This window comes from Callithrix jacchus, chromosome 2, assembly GCF_049354715.1.
Source record: "Callithrix jacchus isolate 240 chromosome 2, calJac240_pri, whole genome shotgun sequence".
Taxonomy (NCBI): Eukaryota; Metazoa; Chordata; class Mammalia; order Primates; family Cebidae; genus Callithrix; species Callithrix jacchus.
Window position 1 is genome coordinate 137,583,579 of NC_133503.1, and position 27,133 is coordinate 137,610,711.

At 40.2% G+C, this 27,133-nt stretch overlaps 1 pseudogene; it reads left to right on the forward strand.

Annotated features, from left to right (window-relative positions):
* Positions 1–27,062, forward strand: LOC144581653 (uncharacterized; annotated as a pseudogene).
* The last annotated feature ends 71 nt before the right edge of the window (positions 27,063–27,133 follow it).

Here is a 27,133-nt window from a genome sequence, read left to right on the forward strand (position 1 = left end):
GAGCCACGATACCTGGCCAAAATTTTGATTTTTTACTCCAGCTGCCTCTGCTTGTTTTTTGAGTAGTTGGAAAATTCTGATTCTTTTAATAATTATGTACTAGTCTTTTAAAAAATATGGGATTTTTTTGTTTCGAAAAACGATACTACATTGTAATCTTAGCTCAAGGAGGCGGAATCAGTAACTTGTGCTCATGTGGAAGCCATTTCCAGTATGTTCCCAAAGTCTATGGCAAATGTGGGCAATTGTCTCCCATGCTGTCCTGCTGGGCTTCAGGGAGCCTAAGAATCATTTACTCAGCACTCAAGATGGTGTCTGTCAATAGAGAAGGCAAGAAAGGTGAACCCTGTTTGCCCTCTTTGGTATATATACCAAAGATATATACCAAAGTATATATCTTTATAGTCTTACCAAAGTCCATGAATTGTTTTCATCTCTCCGTTGGACTTGAGTCAGCTTCAGCAAAAGTCAAAATACTCACTTTATATAATGCTGCTTCTTTTTTTTTTTTTTTTTTTTTTTTTGTTAAAGATGGAGTCTCTCTGTTGCCCAGGCAGGAGTGCAGTGGCACGATCTCGGCTCACTGCAACCTCCGTCTCCCAGGTTCAAGTGATTCTCCTGCCTCATCCTCCCCAGTATCTGGGACTACAGGCGTGTGCCACCATACCCAGCTAATTTTTGTAGTTTTTTTAGTAGAGACAGGGTTTCGACATATTGGTTAGACTGGGAACTCCTGACCTTGTGATCCACCTGCCTCAGCCTCCCAAAGTGCTGGAATTATAGGCGTGAGCCACTGCGTCCAGCCTATAATGCTTATTTCTTAAGGGCTGTTGAGCCCCCTTTTAACCCACAGGAGGTTTTGGGAAATCACTTAGGATGCACACTCCCATACTTTCATGCTTTAGTTGTTTCATGATCTAGCCCTTGCGTGGCAGTCACGATGGCCTTTTTTTTTTTTTCTCAGTTTCTAAACCTCCTTGAACTCTTCTGGAACCCACATCTTTGTCAACTTAGTGCCTATACATAATTTAGCTCTTAGTTAAAATGTGTCAGGAAACCCTACCCGGCACCAGCTGTAATAGGTGTAACCTCATTAAGTTACACCCTTCATTTTTAATTGTGGTATTTTGTCAAATGCAAAATCAGAGATTGATAATCGTGTTCATTCATGGAGAATTGAACTGGGAGTCTAAATAACGGTTTCCTGCTAGATTAATATTGAGTGCTTGCTTTTTGATCATTTGATCCTCACAGAGATCTAATGTAGGTACTTCCCATGATACTGGTAAGGAGACTAAGGCTTAGAGGTTTAAAGGTATGAAGATAGATACAACTGTCCTCATCTTCCCTCTGCCAAATCCATCCATCTACATGTATCTCAACCTATAAATGTTGCCTTCACTCCTCCTATACATGGAAGAATATTCCTTCTATTCATACTTTTGCTTATTTCATTCAAGACTTTGATTCTGTGATTGTCTCCCTCTTTATCTGTTTTACATATTCACCCACAACATTCTACCAGTATACCAATAGGCCTTAGAATCAGGCATCTTAAAAGAGGACAAAACAAAAAAATTTCTTTTAAGCTATGTTCCTCTCCAGCCACTACTTAATTTTTGTGTTCCCCTTTATAGCAAAATTTCTCTTAAAAAAAAAAAAAAAAAGATCTGAATCTCGAACTTGGCAAATCCAAAAGATAAATCCTTGGTTTTCATTTTACTCTTTGAGCAGCATGTTCCACACTCGGCCATGTCTACATTTTGAACCATTTTCTTCTCCAGGCTTCTAAAACATCTCATTTTTCTGATTTTCCTCTTACCTTGCTGGTTTCAGTCTACTTCAGTTATTTTCCTCCTCTGACTAAATATTTCCTCCTCAACTAAATATAAATATGAGTTGCTCACTTTTTAGTCCCTGTCCTCTTTTCTGTTTTTCTTCTTACATGGCATCATCCAATCCCATGGCTTTAAATGTTTTTTATTTTGATGGCTCCCAAACTTATAATTCTAACCTTAACTTCTGTTGAATTATAGACCAACTTTTTTTCATTATTCAGGAAAACTTCAGATACATAAAAGTAAAAAGAGTAAGGAAATCTCATAGGCACATCATTCACCATCAACAATTATCAAATTAATGTATACATTTGGTATTCTTTTTTCTTTTTTTTTTTTTGAGACAGAGGCTCACTCTTGCCTAGACTGGAGTGCAATGGCGCGATCTCGCTTACTGCAACCTCCACTTCCTAGGTTCAAGTGATTCTCATGCCTCAGCCTCCTGAGTAGCTGGGATTACAGGCGCCCACCACCACATCCAGCTAATTTTTGTATTTTTATTAGAGACAGGGTTTCACCATGTTGGCCAGGCTGGTCTCTACTGACCTAAAGTGATCCACCTGGGATTGCAGGCATGAGCCACTGCGTCTGTCCCACTCAATATTCTTAATAGATGGTAGGGCTATTTCCCTTTTTTCATTTTTGAGACTGATATATTTGCAGATATTCTATATACATTTTATATGCATTTTAGGTTGTGTTCCATTTCGAAATTTTGATTGGGATTGATTGTATAGCTTGATTTTGGAAACATTTATATATTTTCTTTTTTTTTTTTCTTTTCTTTTTTTTGAGATGGAGTCTTGTCCTGTCACCCAGGCTGGAGTGCAGTGGCGCGATCTTGGCTCGCTACAACCTCCACCTTCTGGGTTCAAACGATTCTCTTGCCTCAGCCTCCTGAGTAGCTGGGACTACAGGCGCATGCTACCACACTTCGCTAATTTTTTCTACTTTTAGTAGAGACGGGGTTTTACCGTGTTTGCCAGGATAGTCTCAATCTCCTGACTTCGTGATTTGCCTGCCTCAGCCTCGCAAAGTGCTGGGATTACAAGCATGAGCCACTGCGCCTGGTTGTTTTTATATATTTTCTAATTGTATGACTGCATTCATTTGTAGGAAATCTGGCTTTTTTTTTTTTTTTTTTTCGAGACGGAGTTTCGCTCTTGTGACCCAGGTTGGAGTGCAATGGTGCGATCTTGGCTCACCGCAACCTCCACCTCCTGGGTTCAGCCAATTCTCCTGCCTCAGCCTCCTGAGTAGCTGGGATTACAGGCACATCATGCCCAGCTAATTTTTTGTATTTTTAGTAGAGATGGGGTTTCACCATGTTGACCAGGATGGTCTCGATCTCTTGACCTCGTGATCCACCCGCCTCGGCCTCCCAAAGTGCTGGGATTACAGGCGTGAGCCACCGCACCTGGCCCAAATCTGGCTATTTTTAATATGTAGGGATTTAATATAAGGAATAGGTACTTTACAAAGTTTGAAGGACTGGAGGAGTGGGCTTTAGCCTGGGCTATCAGAAGTGAATCCTAGGATAATACAGATTTAGTATACCTAATCCTAAAATTTTAAATCCAAAATGTTCCAAAATCCAGAGCTTTTTGAGCACTAGCATGACGCTTAAAGGAAATGCTCATTGAGCATTTCAGATTACAGATTTTCAGATTAGGACTGCTCAGCCAGTAAGTACATAATGCAAATATTAAAAAAGAAAATCTCAAGTCTGAAAAACTTCTGGTTCCAAGCATTTTCAGATAAAAGATACTCAACCTGCACTCCAGAACTAGGCTGTCACAAGACCTGCTGCAACTGTTTTCACCCAACCGGAGGATGGAGAATCAGGATCCTACAACTGGAATTATTGATGTGAAGAATGCACCACTGTAGCTATAATTCAGGAGTCAAGAAGATAGTTATAGGAAGTACCATTCAACACCTACAAAGCTAATGACTGAGCTCTGGAAAGCTGCTGCAGAAAATATATCTCCTGAGCATGCTTTCCAGCAAAAACAAAATGGAAACAAAAAGGCTTTAGCCTCATTTCCACCTTCCAAATTTTACTTAAGTGTACTTAGCTGGCAAAAATAATTCACTTCTGGAACACTAACTGCAAGGAAATCTGGGTAATATAGTTTTTAACTTTCTAAATGTACATAGTAAAAGGAGGCAACCTTGAAAGAAATTGGAATGGACCTGAGTACCAATCTACCTTACCTACCCAAAATTTCACTTCTATTTTTTCAAATCTTTTATGTACTTCAATAGCGTTTTAAAAACCTTCTGAAGGTTATGTGCATTCTTTAATAGATGGATTCCCGGACATGACAGTTTTTATTCTTAATCTATTTCCTTTTTAGTCATTGCAAATGTCTTCTCCTGGTCTGTTAAATCTGTCAGACTCTTGTTAAACAGAAACATATAAATTTTTGACCCCAAGCTGAACTAATTGTCAATTTACATAATATACAAAAGACAGAAAAACTTGTTAAATTATTTCACAGAATGAATCAAAAAAATTTAGATTATAGGAAAATAGAGGACAAAAAACTACAAGGGGAGAAAAAAAAGAGTAAGGGGGATCTTTGGATTAAAAGAAACCTAAGAAACATATCAAATGAAAAACCCAGAGGAAAGCAGGCAAAACTATAGTGTCTAGGTGTGTGTGCTTAGGTAATAAAACTAAAGAGGAAAGGAATTAATTATAAAAGAACAGTGGTTATTCTGTGCCAGGTGAGGTGGCTCACACCAGTGCTTTGGGAGGCCGAGGTGGGTGGATCACTTGAGATCAGAAGTTTGAGACTAGCCTGGCAACATGGTGAAATCACATCTCTACTAAAAATACAATTTAAAAAATATAGTGGTTATTCTTGTGGAAAAAGGGGTTATGATTGGGAGGAGGCATATGGTAGATTTCTAGGGTGGGGAGCAAGGGTCTGTCTCCTTATGTGTAGAGTGTATATGGTTCTCTGTATTTGTTATACTGAACAACAAAATTTCTTAAAAGGAAAAGCACACATAACATGATATATAATGCAAAGAAATAATGCATATTTAAGGTCATATTTCAACATTACAGTGGATACCTTTATGGAGAAATAGAATGGGAATAAAGATCAGAGAAGAAAAATCAATGACAGTGTCTTGCATGGACTGAAAATGACAATGTGCTAATAATATAGCATGTTTAGATAGCCTTTAATATATATTAGGCACTGTTCTTAGTGCTTTGCTTATATTAACTCATTTGATCAGTGAAGTAAGATGCCATTACTCCCATTTTACAGAACCAGAAAACTGAGGCACACAGAGGTTAAGTAACTTACCTAAGGCCATGGTGCTGGTAAGTGGCAAACCTGAAACACAGACCCTGGCAGTCTGCTCCACCCTCTGTGCTCATAACCATTATACAGTGCTGCTGACTACTATGGAATATGATTATCTCAACTCTGCCCTTGATGCTCGGTAGAAAGCCACTCAGCTGCTCACACAGTATCTCTATCCATGTGACTAACAGACACCTCAAATATACCGTTTATGTCAGAAACATGTTTTCCATCCACCATTAGTCAAAACACTTGAGAGTCAACTCTTTACCACTTTAAGCTCCCACATCACATCTAGCAGTAAATCTTATTGGTCCTATTTCCAAAGTAATTCTGAATTTGACCACTTAGCCATATTTACTGTTACCACCCTAATGCAGACGATCCTCATCACTCAGGCTACTATAACAGCCTCCTAACTTACCTCCCCATTTCCACTTTGCCTTCTGCAACTCGTGCTCCACACAAGTTTTTGTTTTCTGTAGTTTTAAAGCAAATTTTCCTTACATACGCATTTTAATGTCTACTCATTGCATTTAGAATAAAATGCATTCTTTACTGTGACCTACAAAACCACACATAGTCTGCTACTATTTTTAAAATTTATCTCCTACCATTCTTCCCCTAGTTCTTAGGCATTTTACATATATAAGCTGTGCAGAGCACACAGAAAAAAACCAAAGAGTTCCCTTGGCCATTTTTATTTTGCAAATATAAGAATAGAGTTAAAATATCAGGAATCACGAAGGCATCTTAGTCTGAGGCAGTGCTTAATGTAAATTAACATTTGAATTGACCATTCTTCAATCTCAGTTATAATCAACTTCTTTATCCCTAACCTGACCAGGCAATAGTTATTAAAATGACTTGAACACAGAAACATTCACAGGCACAAAGGTGAAAGGGAGCAAAATAGGAGAAAGAAGGAAATGAGAGAGAGGGTGCACACCCTAATATTGGGGGATAGTTTAGATTTATTGTTCAGCAGATATCCATTTTGTCTGCCTCTAACCAGTTGGAGAACATAATTCCCTGCCCATTGCTTTTGGGTTCAGCCAAGTAACTTACTTTTATCAGTGGAATATTAGCAAATGTGAGATAAGCAGAGATCTTAGATGTTGCTTGTATGGTTTCTCACGCCCTTTCTTTTGTGATCATCATGAAAAGAAGATGCCTCATGTAGCCACAGACCCTTGAGTATGGACCCCAGAACCAACATGTGGAGCAATCCTAAACCCTGTCTTCAGTCATAAAGCCACCCGGCCAAGCCCATACAATTGATTTACAGATCCATGAGCATGAAAATAAATGCTTATTATTGTAAAATACTGGTTTGAGGTTCTTTGTTACACAGCATTGTTGCAATAGTTGACTAATGCAAATGGCAACAGCTAGTTCTTAGGCTGTCTGTCCTGTTTCCTTGGCATTATCGCTCAGTGGACCTATAACTTTTGTGTATAATCAAAGTGAAATAATTGAACAAATTCAAATTTGTTCTTTAAGCAAGAACTTTAAGAGTACTATGTGATAAAGTACTTTAAGAGTACTGTGTGATAAAGAACAGCATATGCAATATTTTACCTTTTGTGTTAGAGAAGAGGTAAGTAGGAGAGAGAGATGATTTGGGGAAAAAAGTAAACAATGGAATAAACAATAAAATTAAAAAAATATTTTTACTTATAGATTACAGGGTTACCTGTATAGAGAAGGAAGCAAGTCTTCTCAAAGTATATCTTTTCAGTTAGTTTTGATTTCTGAACCTTTTGTATATTAAAAAATAAAATCAAAGTGAAAAAAGCAAATCCTAAAATTGAAAATACAGGAACATAACTGTATATCAAGTTATGAAAACTGATATTAATGACTTCACATGACTTGAATGCAATATGCACATTCTTCAATCTTAATGGGATTTATTTATTTATTTATTAATTTTTAGAGACAGTGTCTTGTTATGTTGCCCGGGCTGGTCTTGAACTCCCGGACCTAAGTGATCTTCCCACTTTAGTCACCCAAAGTGCTGGGATTACAGGTGTGAGCCACTGCTCCCAGGCTTAATGGAATATATTTAAAGGAATAAAGAACTGGAAAGAAATTAAACCTCACAGTAATGTGATAGTTAATTTTATGTCAACTTGACTGGGCTATGGGTGCTGAGAAATTGGTTAAACATTATTCTAGATGTGTTTGTGAAGCTGTGTCTGGATGAGATTAACATTTGAATCAGTAAGACTGAGGAAAACAGATGACCCTTCCCAATTTGTCAGGACTCATCCAGTCCATTGAAGGCCTAAATAGAACAAAAGACTGAGCAAGAAAAAAATTTACTCTCTCTGCCTAATGGTCTTCAAGCTGGATCATCAGTCTTCTCCTGTCTTTGGACTTGGAATCAAGCTGAAACTTACACCATTGACTCTCCTGGTTCCCAGGCCTTTGAGCTGGGATTAGAACTATGTCACCGGCTCTCCTGGGCCTCTAGCTTGCAGAGCTTGGGATTTCATAGCCTCAAAATGTGTGTAAGCCAGTTTCTTATACTCTCCATCTCCCCTGCTCCCCACACCATCTCTCTCTCTCTCTCTCTCTCAATGCTATGCTTGTGTGTAGATAGATAGAGTATACATATACTATTTCTCTGGAGAACTTATACTTAGTTGTAATATTGGTACTGTGAAGTAGAAAACATTTTCTGTATATTATAGGATAAAGCAAATGAGTAAATATTTTAATGTTTATAAAAGTGGAGAATTTCAGTTTAAAAGAAAGATACAATGTATTATTTTGTAATTTTATTCTTAGTACTTTCTCTTCCTTTTTAAGAAATCTTTATCCACCTGTGAAGACATTCTCCTTTGTTTCTTACAGTTTTAGTTTTCACAACTGGCTCTAGAATTCATCTTTAATTTTTGTTTTTAATGATGAAAGGTAGGTGTCAGGGTTGTTGTTTCAATCTCACATGGACTGGAGAAAGACTGTAAAGGACCAAAAAAGTTTTTAATTGGATTCTGGACCTAGCCCAGCAAAAATAAGTGGTTAAAACCTCTCTGCACAAAGATGATATAAATCAGTAGGATAAAGTAGATCATTACAACTTAGAGAATTTTATTGAATCTGATACAGCATTGGAAGTGGTAAATAGGGCCTGGCACGAAGGCTCATGCCTGTAATTCTAGCACTTAGGGAGGTTGAGGTTGGTGAGTTGCTTGAGCTCAGGAGTTCAAGACCAGCCTGGGCAACATGGTGAAACCATCTCTACCAAAAAAGACAAAAATTAGCTGGGCGTGGTGGCACATTCCTATAGTCCCAGCTACTCGGGAGGCTAAGGTAGGAGAATCACTTGAACCTGGAAGATGGGGGGTTGCAGTGAGCCGAGATTGTGCCACTGCACTCCAGCTTGGGTGACAAAGCAAGACCCTGTCAAAAAAAAAAAAAAAAGAAAAGAAACTAAACTAACACCAAGGTCTGGCCTGGGCAGTAGCATCTGTTTTTCCTAATTACTCTCTAATCTTTGCCTATAGCATAATATTTTTTTTGCTATAAAATGTAAATTGGGTGGTAGAAAATAATAATTCTCAGTCTCCTATAGTTTTGATTCAAAATTTAAATGTTGTATTCTCATTATTTTCTTGTAGAATACAGTCTGTTTTTGAGCACACTTCTAAACACATGACTGCATTAAGCCCATGTTAAGTTGTAACTAAAATCTGTGACTTTTTAAGTATCATGTATAATTTTCAGACTTCATCCTGCAACAAACTAAAGGATTCAAAACAAATTATTGATTCAAATAAATCAGTAGATGGGTTTGTGTATTTACTGTACTGACGAAAACAGAATCGTAGCTTTCTATTTCTATCATAAGTAGTCTTCTCATGCATATTATAAAGACTAAACTGAAAACCGTCACAAGTTATGCTAAACTATCTCAGTTTTACCTCTGCTTAAATCAAGCTGAACAAATAGTTAACCTCTTTGAACCTGCTTTCTTACCTAAAAAGGTTCTCAAACTTTGGTGTGTATCATAATCACCAGGACAGTTAGTAAATCATGCAGAGTCCCAAGCTCATTGAAGCAGAATGGGGACAGGGTCTAAGTCTATTTTTACCAAGTTTCCCAGGGCAGTTCTGATTACCTATATTTGAGAACTTTTGTCTTAGTATGTTTCTGCTGATAGAATGATTCATTTACGTGTTTAGGTATTCTCTTATGCATGTATGTAGCAGTAAATACATACTGAGTGGCTAGGTGCCAGCGTACAGTGCTGAGGGCTCAAAAAGACCTAGCTCTGCCTGATATGAACCGAATGTTTGTGTCCTCTCGAAATTCATATGTTGAAACCCTAACCCTTAATGTGACTGTATTAGGAATTAGTCCCTGTGAGGATGTGGTAACAGTTAAATGAAGTCATAAAGATGGGGCCGTACTCTGATAGGGCTGATGCTCTTATAAGAAGAGGAAGAGACACCAGAACTCACTTGCTCTCTTAGCCATATGAGGACACAGCAATAAAATTGCCATCTACAAGTGTGAAACAGAGCCCTCACTGGGAACTAATTTTTTTTTTTTTTTTTTTTTTTTTAGACACAGTCTTGCTCTGTCAGTCAGGTTGGAGTGTAGCAGTGCAATTGGGACTCCCTGCAGCCTTTGCCTTGCAAGTTCAACTGATTCTCCCACATCAGCCTCCCAAGTAGCTGAGACTACAGGCATGCGCCACCATGCCTGAATAATTTTTGTATTTTTTGTAGGGACAGGGTTTCACCATGTTGTCCAGGCTGGTCTCGAACTCTTAGCCTCAAGCAGACTGCCCACCTTGGCCTCCCAAAGTGCTGAGATTAAAGGTGTGAGCCGCTGCACCCAGCCGAAAACTAAATTCACTGGCACTTTGATCTTGGACTTTCCAGCTTCCAGTACTCTGAGAAATAAATTGGTTGTTTAAGCCACCCATGCTATAGTATTTTGTTATGAAAACCCAAGCATCTAATATATTGCCCTAAAGAAGTTCTTAGTTTAATGGAGGCGACACACAAATAATTGATAAATGCCATATGGTGTTATGTGCTTTGATATAAGCAGACAAGGTACTGTGGAAGCATTTTGGTATCAGGAGTGGTTCTAGAGGAACAGAATCTTAAGAATTGTAAACCAAAAATTAAATTCTAACCTCCCCAATCAACTGAATGGGCCTCTCCTCTCAGTCAAGGGGATTCCAATGTAAATCTGAAAAACTGTTTCAAGCCATGATGGGAAGGAAGGACTGGAGATGTCTTATTGTACACTCCTTTCTCTGGAATTCAGGCACAACTGACCAGCATTACTATTAAAACAGAGATCTTAAGACTAACAAAACAGACTCTTGGTAACAGTAGCATACCAAATTCCCACTCTAGTATAGCATCACATGACGGATGGCAGGCCCTAAAAGAGATTATTTTATCCTAAAATATATTTCTTTGACCTATTTTGAAATGGTAAAGCTGTGTCTTGTGGGGATAATTTCCACTCTGTAGAGAATCCTCTTCTCTTTCCAGGTCTTTTTTTTTTTTGAGACTGAGTCTTGCTCTGTTGCCCAGGCTGGAGTTCAGTGGTGTGATCTCAGCTCACTGCAACCTCTGCCTTCTTGGTTCAAGAAATTTTCCTGCCTCAGCCTCCTGTGTAGCTGGGATTACAGGTGCCTGCCACCATGCTCAGCTAATTTTTTTGTATTTTTAGTAGAGATGGGGTTTCACCATGTTGGCCGGGCTGATCTTAAACTCCTGACCTCATGATCCACCTGCCTCAGCCTCCCAAAGTGCTGGGATTACAGGGGTGAGCCACCACGCCCGGCCTTCTAGGTCTTTTTCTGATCCTGAAGAGGTAAGCTAAGAGTCTAGCACCTTTTAAAGGTCTGAATAAGAAAGATTTGCCTTTTATTGCCTCTAAGGGTAGCCACCTATGAGACTTCACCTACATAATAAGAGCCTTTGTCTCCATAACCTTTTATCTTAACACAGACACTTCTATTGATTTCAGATCTTTAGTTTATAACTTTTAACAAATTGCTGATCAGAAAATCTTTGAGTCCATCTATGACCTGGAAGTCCCCCACCCCTTTGAATTTTCCCACCTTTCCAGGCCGATCCAATGTATACCTCACATATATTAATTGATGTCTGCCTATAAATTCTGTCCCCCTAAAATGTATAAAATCAAGCTATAACCCAACCACCTTGGGTACATGTTCTCAGGTCCTTTTGAGACTCTTCCTCAAGGCTTAGTCACTCACATTTGGCTCAGAATAAACTTCTTTAAATGTTTTACACTTTGACTCTTTTCATTGGCAGGAAGAATTTTCTGAATTGGGTTTGAAGTTTCTGGAATGCTCTCTAATCTGACTGAAGACACAAATGACTCTATTTAATGACTGTTAAAGGGAGCACTGATAGTTTATGGTGTGAATTGGCAATAGAGATATGCAATGTATCCGCCTTGGATACTCCTAATAAACCACTTATAAGAAGAAAGGTGCTGATTGACTGTGTATTTAATGCTTTTGAACATTTTTAAGAAACTAATGAGTATAAGATTGGCTGGTTGCTCCTAATGTTGTTGAACAAAACTGTGAAAGAAAAAGATGAGTTCAGATATTTGAGCTGTAACTCAAGGACTATATAGATGACCTGAAGGCTTCTTTGTATGCCTTGTGGGAGACCTTTATGCGCTGAAAGCTGAGATTGCTGAAAGTCAAACGCCGAATTTCATCCTGAGACTGGCTGAATTAAAACCCAAACTGAACTCTCAGCTTTGTATGATGTCTTCTGTTAAAGTGAGGACATTAATTAGGAAAGAAAGGGATCCTGTAAATTGGGATGGGGATATTGAGCCCTATGTTCTGATGCATTTTGTTTGCCAGTGGAAGAGGTCTCTTCATCTCCAGCAGAAGTGGCCTCCCCACCCCTAGTGAGAGCAGCTTTTCCACCCTCTTCTGAGAGGATGAACCCTGCATTCCCTGAGGAAACTGTAGTGAGCTCCCTTGAGGCAGTTACTACGCAAGACAATGCTGATTCTCCTCAGGCCCATGCCCATCACCTCTCTGCTTCTAGATCTGTAACTGGATTGAGTCTCAGAAGGCCCCTAAAGGTGAGACAAAATGAGGAGGCGTACTACACTTCCAAAGAACTACTGGAGTTTTCTAATTTATACAGACAAAATTTGGGAAACGTGGGAATGGATACTAAGGGTGTAGAATAAATAGTAGAAGGAATGTAAAGTTGGATCAGGCTGATTTATTGATATGAACTAACTAAGCAGAAGTTTTATATTTAGTGTTACAGCTTGGAGAGGTAGAGAGGCCTCTAACTGGTTGGTTGGTTGGTGGGTGGGTGGGTTGGTTGGTTGGTTCACTGAAACATGGACCAGGCCAGGTGTGGTGGCCCAGGCCTGTAATTCCAGAACTTTGGGAGGCCAAGGCAGGAGGATCTTTTGAGCCCAAGAGTTTGAGACCAGACCAGACAGGGAAACATAGTAAAAGTGCATCTAAAAACAAGAATGAAAGGGAAAAAGTTAGCTGGACATGGTGACATGCACCTGTTGATGAAAAAAGTCAAATTCTACATGCAGAGATTTATTCTGAGCGAAATATGAGTGACCAATGGACTGTGACACAGCCCTCAGAAGATTTTGAGAACATGTGCCCAAGGTGGTTGGGCCACAACTTGGTTTTATACGTTTTAGGGAGACATAAGACATCAATCAATACATAGAAGATGTACATTGGTTCAGTCCAGAAAGGCAGGACAACTGCAAGTGGGGCTTCCAAGTTATAAGTTGATTCAAAAATTTTCGGATTGGCAATTGGTTGAAAGAGTTATTATCAATAGAAAGGAATGTCTGGTTGCAATAAGGAGTTGTGGAGATCAAGATTTTTCATGCAGGTTAAACCTCCAGGTAGCAGGCTTCAGAGATAATTAATTGTAAATGTTTTTTTTTCAACCAGACTTAGAGTCTGTTTATCAGTGATTCCAACAGAGAGGAGGGTATAATGAGGCATGTCTGGCTCCCCCTTTCCATCATGGTCTGAATTGCATTTCAGATTAACTTTGGAATGCCCTTGACTGAGAGGACAGGTCCATTCAGATGGTTGGGGGGCCTTAGCATTTTATTTTTGGTTTACATTCTCTTACTTCTGACCAAGATTAAGCAGAGGCAACATCAATGGCCCCCAAACTTTTTGTCCCATAGCATTGAATGTCTGCCTACCCCAGGACCCACTATGGCCAAGGGACTTACAGTTAAAAGACTTAAAGCCAATTTAAATGTTTTAGGTCAGATGGGAATAAGTGTGGATAGGCATTCATTAAACCTAAATTTTTTTCTTTTCTTTTTTCTAAATCCAGTCAATTTGATACCTACTAAAAAAAATTTTAAGTAAAAAGCCAACAAACAAAAATCCAAGGGCAAGGTTACAAAACCGACTGAGCTACCGTGATCTCGGTTTTAGTTACAGAATTACAGCAATTAGGTATATAACACATCGTTAAAACATTTTAAGCTAAGACACTTGAGACTTTTGTTGTGCTGCAGTGCTTTTTGTGCTCTTTTTAGTAATTTGCCCTAAGACAACTGATACACATTTTTGAAATAAATATCTACCTGCATAAATCTCATAATTAGGAGTATTACACCCAGGAAGTTTTATCATGAAATATGTTTATATCCCCTTAGTAATGATTTTCTTTTAATTCTGCAAAAGGCAGAAAATTCTCTATGGTTGAGATGGATAAAAAGGTGCTACATAATAGCTCAGAAGGCAAAGTCCCTTGTTTTACCAGCTGTTTAGACATCTGTGTGCCCATCCTTGATTTGGAGGGTCTGAACTAATTTTATCCTTCAAAATTGGCCCTTACAATCACACACACCCACCTCTTCTGCAATAGCTCCTGGATCTAGAGGGAGGGGCATTTGCAGTGAATAACACAGTGGGCCCAGTGGGATGCCAAATGAGGAAGACTCGCATCTCTAGTCTTCAGAATACCATGATTCTGGTGGTTTCCTTGGATGTAAAACAAGGAGAAATAAATAACACTAATAATTTGACAATCAAAAGAGTGTGTGTCAGAACAGAAAAAGGAACTTATTCCATTAAGGCACTAGCTAAAAATATGATGAAAATTATAATCTGGTACTCTTTAGAGGATTATTGCAGCTAAAAAATAATCCGTGATTCAATCCGCACTCAGAAGCAAAAGTGAGGGCTGAAGTCTACTAGCAAGTATTACACTTTTTCTTTGAAACAATTTCTCCGTCTCTAGCCCTACTTTCCTATTAAAGAGAAATTATAGTAAGACTAATTTATGTGCAAAATAAGTTTGTTTGTTTGTTTTTGAGACAAGGTCTGTCTCTGTCACCCAGGCTGGAGTGCAGTGACATAATCTCAGCTCACTGCAGCCTCAATCTCAAACAACTCAAGTGATCCTCCCACCTCAGCCCCCTGAGTAGGTGGGACTAGAGGCATGCAACACCACGCCTGGCTATTTTTTTATTTTTGTTTTTATTTTTTATATTTTTTGTAGATACAGGGTTTTGCCAGGCTGCCCAGATTGGTCTCGAATGCCTGGGCTCAAGCAATCTGTCTACCTTGGCCTCGCAAAGTGCTGGCATTACAGATGTGAGCCACAGTGCTTGGCCTGCAAAGTAAGTTTTAGGCTTATTGTATTTGGCCTGATTATTCACATAAACTGCAGCAAGAACTGATTGGCCATATAGGCCTTTTTAAGTTGGCTTTGCTGGAACTTTATTTAAAAATACATTATTCTAGTCAAAGCCTTGGTAAGATAACCAGTGTCTCCAATTGTTCTTTAAAAGAAAACTCTTACTATTTTTCCAAAATTTGAACTCAGATAGAAATTCGCTCACAAAACCATGTTTTACCCAATTGCTCTGAACCATAAATAACTCAAAAAGATTTCCTTGACTCTTCTTTAACCATAGCAGCAGGCTTCCAAACAAGATGTTTATTTGCCTTGAAACTGTCACTCACAAGCCAAGCAATTCTTTTTAGGTGAGAGGCGCTAGAGTCTAGCAGCCCCCTATAGTTAGTCAGTCCTAGGAAAACAGTCTTCCTGCTCATGAGTATCTCCTCCTTGCATCCCTAGATAGCAAGATCCTATATAAGCCATTTTTATTTTTATCACATAACTCTTTTTGGCACCATTATTTCCATTAGCATAGGAGTAGCTTCAGTTAACATTCCATAGCAAGGCGGTAAATGCCCCTGAAGTGGAAATTCTCTAGTCCAAAGTCCTAGTAGTTGTCACTGAAGTGTTTTTTTCTCATACAAAATTACCTTTAACCTTTCTTACCTCTTTAGATCTATAACTTTCTTTATATCTCTCTTATTTCCTGGTTCCTTTTATCTTATTCTATATATAACCTTTAAATAATCTTTGAATTAGACAAAAATTATTTAGCTCTTAATAAGAACGCATTTTAAAAAATGTTTCCCTATAATTTTTAAGCTGGAAATTACCCATTTAATGATAGATATCGATCTGTTACTTAATATAACCTTAGATTCTAAATTATATGAAATTTTGTTTACAAGCATTTATTCCATTACATTTACTTGTTTATTTAATAGGTAACCTAGAATATTTATGAAAACTATGATAGTCATCATTTAAATTTATTTGCCCATTGACTTTTTTTTTTTGAGACAGAGTCTCACTTTATCACCCAAGCTGGAGTGCAGTGGTGCAATCTCAGCTCACCACAATCTCTGCCTCCCAGGTTCAAGTGATTCTCCCACCTCGGCCTTCTGAGTAGCTGGGATTACAGTAGTATGCCATCATGTCCAAATAATTTTTGTATTTTTGGTAGAAATGGGGTTTTGTCATGTTGGCCAGACTGGTCTCAAACTCCTGACCTCAAGGGATCTGCCCACCTTGGCCTCCCAAAATACTGGGATTATAGGTGTGAACCACTGTGCCTGACCATCATTTTGATATTCTATGAATTTCAAGTGTTTACCTAAGTAAAATCTTAAGGTTAAATATATGGGTATTTTACCAATAATTCAAAATTTAGCTACTTTCATTAAACCAACAATTATATTAAATGTCTTATTTATAAAAAAATTACACAAGCAAAGATCATTCTGTTTTGGGCTGGGTTTTTAGTTTTATAACCCTTATGGCAAATTTTGACACCTTATAGTATTCTGCAGGGATAAATATGAAATTGCTTGATCAATAAATGCAAACAGGCCAGGTGCGGTGGCTCACATCTGTAATCCCAGCACTTTTGGGAGGCTGAGGTGGGCGGATCACCTGAGGTCAGGAGTTCAAGAGTAGCCTGGCCAACATGGTGAAACACCATATCTACTAAAAATACAAAAAATTAGCCATGCATGGTGGCGTGTGCCTGTAATACCATCTACTGGGGAGGCTGTGACACAATAATCACTTGAATCTGGGAGGCAGACGTTGCAGTGAGCTGAGATTGAACATCCACTATATTCCAATCTGGGCAACAGAGGGAGACTCACTCCATCAGTCAATAAATAAATAGAAACAAAAATGCTGACAATTTTTTTTTTGAGATGAAGTCTTGCTCTGTCACCCAAGTTGGAGTGCAATGGCACGACCTCAGCTCACTGCAACCTACACCTCCCAGGTTCAAGCAATTCTCCTGCCTCAGCCTCCCTAGTAGCTGGGACTACAGGTGCCCACCACCATGCCCAGCTAATTTTTATATTTTTAGTAGAGATGGGGTTTCACCATCTTGGTCAGGCTGGTCTTGAACTCCTGAACTCAGGTGATCCACCTACTTGGTCTCCAAAAGTGCTGGGATTACAGGTGTGAGCCACTGCACCCAGCCCAATTATTAAGATTTTTCTAATATTACTTTACCAATAATTTTAAAGCCAGCTTATTTATTGAAGATTTTACTTAAGTCATGTGAACTTGAAAAGCATTTGGGCTTATCATTTAATTTATTAGTAGTCTTTATCTGTAAGCCAATTTGGCACCTTGTGGCCAAAACCTAAATTACGTGTATGTACACATAAACACACATACACACTCATCCAAACAAAGATCCTATAGCTTTTATTTCGGAACTCTGGCCATGAGATACTAATACAAACTCACTGGTTTGCAAACACAAAAAGACAGTTGGATACAAATAGTGGTTTTTATCTCATTGCAAAGGTAACAGCAGACACACATACACACTCATCCAAATAAAGATCCTATAGCTTTTATTTCAGAACTCTGGCCATGAGATACTAATACAAACTCACTGGTTTGCAAACACAAAAAGACAGTTGGATACAAATAGTGGTTTTTATCTCATTGCAAAGGTAACAGCAGATTTAAAGCAGGCAGAAAAGAAAATAGAAAAATCAAGAACTGATAGGGTTTGGCTCTGAGTCCCCATCCTAATCTCATCTCAATTTGTAATTACCACATGTCAAGAGAGGGACCTATAATCCCCACGTGTCAAGGGAGGGAGGTGATTGGATCATGGGGTGGTTTCCCCCATGCTGTTCTCGTGAAAGTTATCACAGTTTTCTAAGTGTCTGGCATTTTTCCTGCGTACACTTCTCTCTCCTGCCACCTTGTGAAGAAGGTGCCTGCTTCTCCTTCCACCATGACTGTAAATTTCCTGAAGCCTCCCCCAATATGTGGAACTGTGAGTCTATTAAACCTCCTTTGTTTATAAATTACCCAGTCTTGGGTAGTATCTTTATAGCAGTATGGGAACAGACTAATACAACAACTTAGGAATTCTGTAGTTTTGGGTAACCTTTGGGCTCTGAAATTTTCCTTGGTGTAATTTGCCCATCAATTTAAGATGTGCTGAAAAAGACCATAATATGTAACCAGCTGGAGTTCTAGAAAACCTGGCATGCCCTCAAACTTTTTCATTTTACACAAACACTTGCAGGTAGAAGCACCATGAAACCAACAGGGTGCTCGAAAGTGGGTCATTCTTCTTGTCTTTCTGCATGTTTGATTTGCATCTTTTTCTTTTTCTTTCTTAAAAGGAGGAACTGAGCTGTGGCCTAGGATTTAGTATAGTGGATCAAAGCGTGCTGACTGTGGGAGGGACTCCTCAGTATTTCACCACTGAGTCATTTATCCATACTCTTATATGTCTCAGTTTCTCTCTCCAGAGGTCTGGCATCTTCAAGAGGGCTCAAAACGTGAAGTGATCAGCTTTTATATGCATTTTCTGGATGAACCTTTTAAAACTAATTTGGTTGGGGGGCTGCTGCACATCATGGGAATTCAAGCCCCCCACTCAGCTCCCAGTCACCCAGGGGTGACTTTTGGCTGAGAGGAGCAAAATGCAGTTTCTCTTCCAAGCTGAGGAAGCTCGATCTCATTTATTTAGGAAAATGCAGTTCAGCTCCTCACAAAAATGTGCAGACAGGCCAATTGAGCTCAATTTTGGGAAAAAAAAGCAATGCAGAAGACCCTTTAGAATGCACCTCCAAACTAGAAACCAAATGGAGTGCCCAAAAGGGAGACATTTTTCTTGTCTGGAAAAAGGCAATGGAGAAGACCCTTTCAAATGCATCTCTGAACTAGTATTAGGATCCTAAATAACAACTTCCTAGGACTGAAAAAAAAAAAAAAAACAGCTCAGAATAAATCAAGGATTGTCAACCAAAGCAAGGTCCATGCCTCAGGACTTATCGGTTCCATTGGAGGAGAAGCTCACCACTGGAGAGGCTTTTAATGGGCCCCTGCTGGTACCTTAGCTCTGAGTTTGGGCAACTCCTTCAGGGCCCATTCAGATGATTGGTGGGTGGGCCTTAGAATTTAATTTTGGTTTACATACCCGTAGTCCCAGCTACTTGTAAGCCCAAAGCTGGAGGATTGCTTGAGCCCAGATTTAGGTTGCAGTGAGCCATGATCACACCACTGCACTCCATCCTGGTCAACAGACGGAGACCCTGTCTCAAAACAAACAAACAAACAAATAAAAACACAATACAGGGACCAGGTTCATGCTTGCATTACCAGAACACTGGGAGGCCAAGTTGGAAGGATTTCTTGAGCCTAGGAGTTTGAGATCATCCAGGACAACACAGTGAAACTCTGTCTCTACCAAAAATAAACAAATAAATAATTAGCCAGGCATAGTGGTGCACACCCATAGTCCCAACTACTCAGGAAGCTGAGGCAGGAAGATCACTTGAGCCTGGGAGGCTAAGGCTGCAGTGAACCATGCACTCCATTGCACTCCAGCCTGGATGACAGACTGTTTCAATAAAACAAAAATTATAAATATAAAAAATAAATAAAAGAAACATGGGCAAAAGTTGAACCACTGTGAGTGAATTGGACATAATTGATGTGTGTTGATTTAATGTAGAGGAAAGAATCCAAAGGCTTAGGGAGACTGCAGTGTTCAACTGGAGTAGTCATTTAAGACCTCACCCACACAGGGAGGGCCCAGAAGACATACTCGAGTTCAGTGAGAAATAGTTTGTGAGAGAAGCCCCCAGCATCCTTGAAAAGCTTCATGAGATTGCTCTTCTGTGTAGGCCAGACCTCACAGTGGGAACCACAGTCACTGAATTTAAAGACCTAAATACAATGGGTACAATTGACTCCCAGGTTGCAGGGGCCAAGTGGCGACACTCAACCACCAACAGCAAGGTGGGCGTTGTTACCACAATGAAAAGCAGAGTCAAAGCAGCCATGAGAATGACCTGGTTCAAAGATCTACAGTGTTCACTTGTTGATCATGGCGTTCCTAGAAGTGAAATAGGAAAACTAGGAAGCCTACTAAACTTTTACTTGACCTATATAAACAGAAAAGTTTCAGGTTAAGTGAACAGAAGTCTAATCTGAATCATACGAGAAAAAGAGAGTCACAGTTCTGTAATCAATGCTCAGACAAGCTAGTTTACTGACCCAAAACCTTTTGGATGAAGAGGAGGTAGGATCCCCTTGAAGAAAGACCCCAGTATATTATGAAAAATTTATATGTTAATCTTTTCCTCAATATTCACCAGAGGGACATACAGCTGTTTACCTACAGTTGTTTACCAGGGTAACTGTGCACTAAGGCAAAGGAAATAATCGGAATTTTCAGACACTGGCTCTGAACTGACACTAATTTTAGGTGACCCAAAACATTACAATGGTCCACTGGTCAGAGGAAGGGCTTATGGTAGCAGTCCACAGACTGGAAGAGGGGGGATGGTTTGGGGATGATTCAAGTACATTACATTTATTGTGCACATCTATTATTATTACATTATAATATATAATACAATAATTACACAACTCACCATAATGTCAGTGGGAGCCCTGAACTTATTTTCTTGCAACTAGATGGTCCCATCTATGGGTGATGGGAGACATGAAAGATCATTATGCATTAGTTTCTCGTAAGGAACACACAGCCGGGATCCCTTGCATGCACAGTTCACCGTAGTGTTCACGCTTCTGTGAGAATCTAATGCTGCTGCTGATCTGATAGGAGGCGGAGCTCAAGTGGTATGTGAGCAGTGGGGACCGACTATAAATACAGAGGAAGCTTTGCTCACTCACCTGCTACTCACCTCCTACTGTTTGACCTGGTTCCTAACAGGCCATGGAGTGGTACCAGTCTGTGGCCTGGGAGCTGGAGACCTCTGGCTATGGAGGTCACATAATTCATGGAGGTTTTTTTGTCTGTTTTTCTAAAGACAGAGTCTCACTCTATCCACCAGGCTGGAGTGCAGTAGTGCAATCATGGCTGGCTGAAACCTCTGCCTCCCAGGTTCAAGCGATTCTTATGCCACAGCCTCCCGAGTAGCTGGGATTATAGGTGCCTGCCACCATACCCAGCTAATTCTTTTTTTTTTATGAAGTTTCACTCTTGTTGCCCAGGCTGGAGTGCAATGGTGCAATCATGGCTTACTGCAACCTCTGCTTCCGAGTTTAAGCAATTCTCCTGCCTCAGCCTCCCAAGTAGCTGCGATTACAGGCATGAACCACCATGTCCAGCTAATTTTGGATTTTTAGTAAAGATGGGGTTTCACCATGTTGGTCAGGCCGGTCTTGAACTCCTGACCTCAGATGATCCACCCGCTTTGGCCTCCCAAAGTGCTGGGATTACAGGCATGAACCACCACACTCAGCTCAATGGGGTTTTAACTGAGGTTTATCTTACAGTGGATTGCTAAATGCTTCTGTGATCATTTCCCCAGTTTCAAAACATAATAGGAATAGATATACTCAACAGCTGGCAGAACCCCCACATTGGTTCTGTAGAATGAAGCTATTATGGTGAAAAATGGCAGATGGAAGCCACTAGAATTGCCTCTATCTGGACCAAACCAAAAGCAATACTGCATTCCTGGAATGACTACAGAAGTTAGTGCCATCAGTAAGGACTTAAAGCATGCAGGGGTGTGATTTCCACTACATCCCCATTCAATTCACCTATCTGGTCTGTGCAGAAGACAGATGGATCTTGGAAAATGACAGTGAATTATTGTAAGTTTAACTGGGTGATGACTCCAATTGTAACTGCTTTACCAGATGTGGTTTTATTGCTTGAGCAAATTAACTCAGCTTCTGATACCTGGCAGGCAGCTATCAATCTGGTGCATATTTTTTCTCCATCCCTGTTATTAAAGACCATCAGAAGCATTTTGGTTTTAGCTGGCAAGGCCAGCAATACACTGCCACTGTCCTTCTCAGGAGTCTATCAGCTCTCCTGATAGACTATACTATGTCATAGTTTAGTTCACAGGCATCTTGCTCACCTGTTTCTTCCACAAGATATAACACTGGTCCATTACATTGATGACATGCTGCTTGGACTTAGTGAGGAACAAGTAGCAGCTACTCCCTAGACTTGTGGGTAAGACATTTGCATGTCAGAGGGTGGGAAATAAATCTGACAAAAATTGAGGGTCCTCCTACATCAGTAAAATTTCTAGGGTCCAGTGGTGTGGAGCATATCGAGACATCCCCTCTAAGGTGGAGGATAAGTTGTTGCGTCTAGCCCCTCCTACAACCAAGAAAGAGACACAATGCCTAGTGGGCCTCTTTGAATTTTGGAGGCAATATGTTCTTCATTTGTGTGTCCTACTTGGCACGTTTACTCAGTGACCTGAAAAGCTGCTATTTTTGAGTGGTGTCCAGATGAGAGAAGGCTCTGTGACAGGTCCAGGCTGCTGTGCAAGCTGCTCTCAAGCTGCTGTGTTCAGAAGAACAGTGGCAGTGTATTGCTGGCCTTGCCAGCTAAAAGCAAAATGCTTCTGATGGTCTTTACTAACAGGTAAGGAGAAAAAATATGCACCAGATTGATAGTTGCATACCAGGTACCAGAGATTGAGTTAATTTGCTCAAGCGATGAAACCACATCTGGTGAAGCAGCTACAATTGGAGTCATCACCTAGTTAAACTTACAATAATATACTTGTAACTTACAGATCCAAAGGGCTTGAAGTGTCTGCAGAGAGAGATGTTGTTTGGAGCCTCTGGCAGACCCCTGAAGGTGAATCACTACACAAGCCCTTAGGATTTTGAAGCAAAACCCTGTCATCTTCTGCAGATAACTACTCTTCTTTTTAGAAATACCTCTTGATCTGCTACTGGGCCTTACTAGAGACTGAATGCTAAACCATGGGCCATGAGGTTACCATGCAACCTGAGATGCTTATCATAAGCTGGGTGTAATCTGACCCATCAGGCCATAAAGTTGGGTATGAACAGCAAGATCTGATTATCAAATAGAAGTGGCATATACGTGATCATGTTCAAGTAGGCCTTCACTGCACAAGTAAGTTACATGAAGAAGTGGCCCAAATGACCATGACCCCACTGCTGTTTTATTACTTTATCTCTCCTAGCCTGCATCTATGGCTCAATGGGGAGTTTCCCACAAGTTGACAGTTGACAGACATAGAGAAGACTTGGGCCTGGTTTCCAGATGGTTCTGCACAATATGCAGGTGCCACCTGTAAGTTGACAGCTGCAGCACTATAGCCCCTTTCCAGAGCTTCCCTGAAGGACAGTGATGAATAAAAATCCTCCCAGTGGGTAGAACTTTGAGCAGTGTACCTGGTTGCTCACTTTGCTTGGAAAGATAAACGGTCAGTTATATGATTATATACCAATTCATAGACCATGGCCAGTGGTTTGGCTGGATGATCAGGGACCTGGAAGGACGATGATTAGAAAATTGGGGGACAAGAAAATCTGGGAAATAAGTATATGGATGGACCTCTCTGAATGGGCAAAAAAAATAAAAAATAAAGATTTTTATGTCTCACTTGACTGCTCAACAAAGGGTAAACTTATCAGATTATTGTTTTAATAACCAAGTGCATAAGATAACCCAGTCTGTGGATACCAGTCAGCCTCTTTCCGAGCCACATTGTCATTGCCCAGTGGGCTCATGAACAAAGTGACCATAATGGCAGGTATGGAGGTTATGCATAGACTCAGAAACATAAACTTTTACTCACCAAGGCCATCCTGGCTATGGCCACTGCTGAGTGCCCACTGTGCCAGCAGCAGAGACCAACACTGAATCCTCAGTATGGCACCATTTCCTGGAGTGATCAGCCAGCTACCTGGTGGCAGGTTGATTACATTGGATCACTGCCATCATGGAAGGGGCAGCATTTTGTTCTTGAAGGAATAGACACTTACTCTGGATATGGATTTGCCTTTCCTGCATGCAATGGTGCGATCTTGGTTCACTGCAGCCTCCGCCTCCAGGGCTGAAGTGATCCTCCCACTTCAGTGTCCCAAATACCTGGGACTGTAGGAGAACACCACCACTCCTGACTAATTTTTTAAAATTGTTTGTAGAGAACAGGTCTCCCTATGTTGTACAGGTTGGTCTTGAACTCCTGGCCTCAAGTGATCCTCCCACCTCAGCCCCCTAAAGCGCTGGAATTACAAGCATGAGCCACTGTGCCTGCCTTCCCACAGCATTGCTTCTAAACAAGGAACTCACTTCACAGTAAAAGAAGTGTGGCAATAGTCCCGTGCTTGTGGAATTCGCTGTTTTTACCATGTTTCTCACCAGCCTGAAGCAGCTGGCTTGATAGAATTATAGAATGACCTTTGGAAGACTGAGTTACAGCACTAGCTAGGTGATGATACCTTGCATGGCTTGGGCAAGGTTCTCTGGAAGGCTCTATATGCTCTGAACCAGCTAATAGCGGGTGCTGTTTCTCCCCTAGCTAGGATTCTTAGGTCCAGGAATTGTGGTGTAAAAATGGGAGTGGCATTGCTTACTATTAAGCCCAATAATGCACTAGCAACATTGTCGCTTCTTGTTCCTGTGACTTTATGCTCTGTTAGCCTAGAGGTCTTAGTTCCAGAGGGAGGAATGTTTTCACCAAGAGAAACAACAGTGATCCCATTGAACAAGAAGTAAAGACGGCCATCTGGACACTTTGGGCTCCTCATGCCTCAGAGTCAACAAGTAAAGAAGGGAGTCACAGTGCTGGCTGTGATTGATCCTGATTACCAAGTGGAAACTGGACTGTATTCCACAATGGAGGTAAGGAAGGGTTTGTCTGGAATACAGGAGATTCCTTAGGGAGTCTTCTAGTATTGCCATGTCCTGTGATTAAGTCAATGGAAAGCTACCACAACCCAATCCAGGCAGGACTGTGAATGGTCCAGACCCTTCAGGAATGAAAGTTTGTGTCACTCCACCAGGTAAAGAACCACAGCCAGCTGAGGTGCTTATGAAGAAAAAGGAAATACAGTATGTAGTAGAAGAAGGTAGTCGTCAGAAATACCCACTCTGACCACATGACCAGTTTCAGAAATGAGCCCTGTAATTGTCATAAATATTTTCTCATTTTGTTATGAATATCTGTGTGTATGATGTATGTGTGTAAGTGTGTGTGTGTGTGTGTGAGCATGCATAGATACTTAGATACATCTCCTATTGGTTCTGTATCTCTGGAGAACCTAGATTAATACAAGGGACATCATACCTCCCCCGAAAGTGCATAGCAGGGAAATTCTTCTGGGTCCTGAAACACTGAAGGAATCAACTAGGTGATAATGAAAGCAGAGCATTTGAGGCACAGAAGAATAAGAAAGCATAAAACCATAAGGTAATCTGAGAAAGATAGAGTAGTGTTTTCCAAAGCATGTGACAATTAATATTTAGATTTCACGTGGTGGTTCTAGGTCCTATCTGGCTTATATTCAGCCAGATAAGTCATTACATAATGAGAAAATTACACTCTTTCCAATTCTCTTTCAAACCTTCTTTTGTAAGCAGGAGTCATTTTTGGTTCTAGCAAGTGCATCTATGTAACATTTGCTAATCTCCTTTTAAAGAGAGAGTAGGCTTAAACTCAAAGCTTCAACTGGCAGCATTATCTAGGTAGAATTAAATAACACCTACCTTTGCTTTAGGCAATTGAAACTGATTTGCTATTTTGGGTAGTAATAAACAGTTTCCTTTTAAAAATTATTTATTTAAGAAATAAAAATTGATCTATTAAAATATTAAGCAAACAGTTCACTTGTACTTGGGTATGCCAAAAATTGCGAAGGGAGTAGATGATGGACTGAATGTTCAAAGCCTTGCTTGCATCTTGAGAAGTGGCAAGAGCTGAGGCTACCAAGACAAAGAATCAATATTGATGGTCCTTGGAAGAAATGCTAAAGCAAATGGGGGAGACCTGAAGAGTGTCAAGAAAGAGAGGGTGAGACTTGGAAAGAGCCACAAAAGAAAATGCCTGAATGGAGTATAGACGTGGCTGTAGGGTGGGGCAAAGTAGAGGAAATTCTCAAATAGGTCTGTCTACAGACAATTCAGAATTATTCTTCCAGATGGATTTGGTATATTAATTAAATCAGTGGAGACTTCTGAAGTGAGGAGGTAGATCCCTTTAAGAGCATTCAGCCCTATTTAGCTGATAACTGAAGCTTAGGTATGAACAAAATAGCTAGTTCAGTAATATAAAGCATGATAGCTCCATAGACTGTTACCAATTTCAGAGGTAATATTCATGCTAAACTTTTATGAGAGATTTGAAATATAGGCTAGGCATGGTGGCACATACCTGTAATCCCAGCACTTTGGGAGGCCAGGGTGGGCCAATAGCTTCAGCCCAGGGAGTTTGAGACTAGCCTGGGCAACATGGTAAAACCCTATCTCTACAAAAAATACAAAATTAGCTGGGTATGGTAGCATGTGCCTGTAGTCCCATCTACCTAGGGGGCTGAAGAGGGAGAATCACTTGAGCCTGGGAGGTGGAGGTTGCAGTCAGCTGAGATTGCACCGCTGCACTCCAGGCTGGGTGACAGAGTGAGACTCTGTCTAAAAAAAAAAAAAAAAAGCAACATATATTGCTGTTGCTATGGTAATAGTTATTAAAATATGTACCAAAAAAAATCAAAACAGAACAATATACTCTCACTTCTCACTTTCCATGTAATTTGGGTGGAATACTTCCTACTACTCTTCACTGCCCTCAAAATCTGGACAGACAACTGGTGGCAAGTCACTGTTTACCTACAAAAACTGGGCCGGGTGTGACTGTCAGCTTCTCTGAAACGGTGGCCATACTTTGTTGTAGAAACAAGTAGATAGATGCCAGACGTCTGTCTTCTATCAATGTGGATCAAAGTAAAGCCCTACCCATTAGATGACTTAACATATAACCTAAACAAGTATTGCCCTGTTGCCTGTTCAGCAAAATCCCTATTATAAGGCTTCCTTCCCACTTTCTCAACAGCTGTGAAAATGCATGCATTTAACAATGTAGGCTTTTTTTTTTTTTAAAAAAAAAAATGACTTTTGGTTTGATGCTGGACTGGCTTACTTTTTCAATTACCTTTTTAAGCGCTCCTCTTCTTGTCCTTAGACTCTCCAGAAGGGGACCAACTCCCGTACTGGGGACCAGAACTGGTCCCCGGCCTGTTAGGAACCGGACCGCACAGGAGGGGAACAAGTGTTACCGCCTGAACTCCGCCTCCAGTCAGATCAGCAGCATAG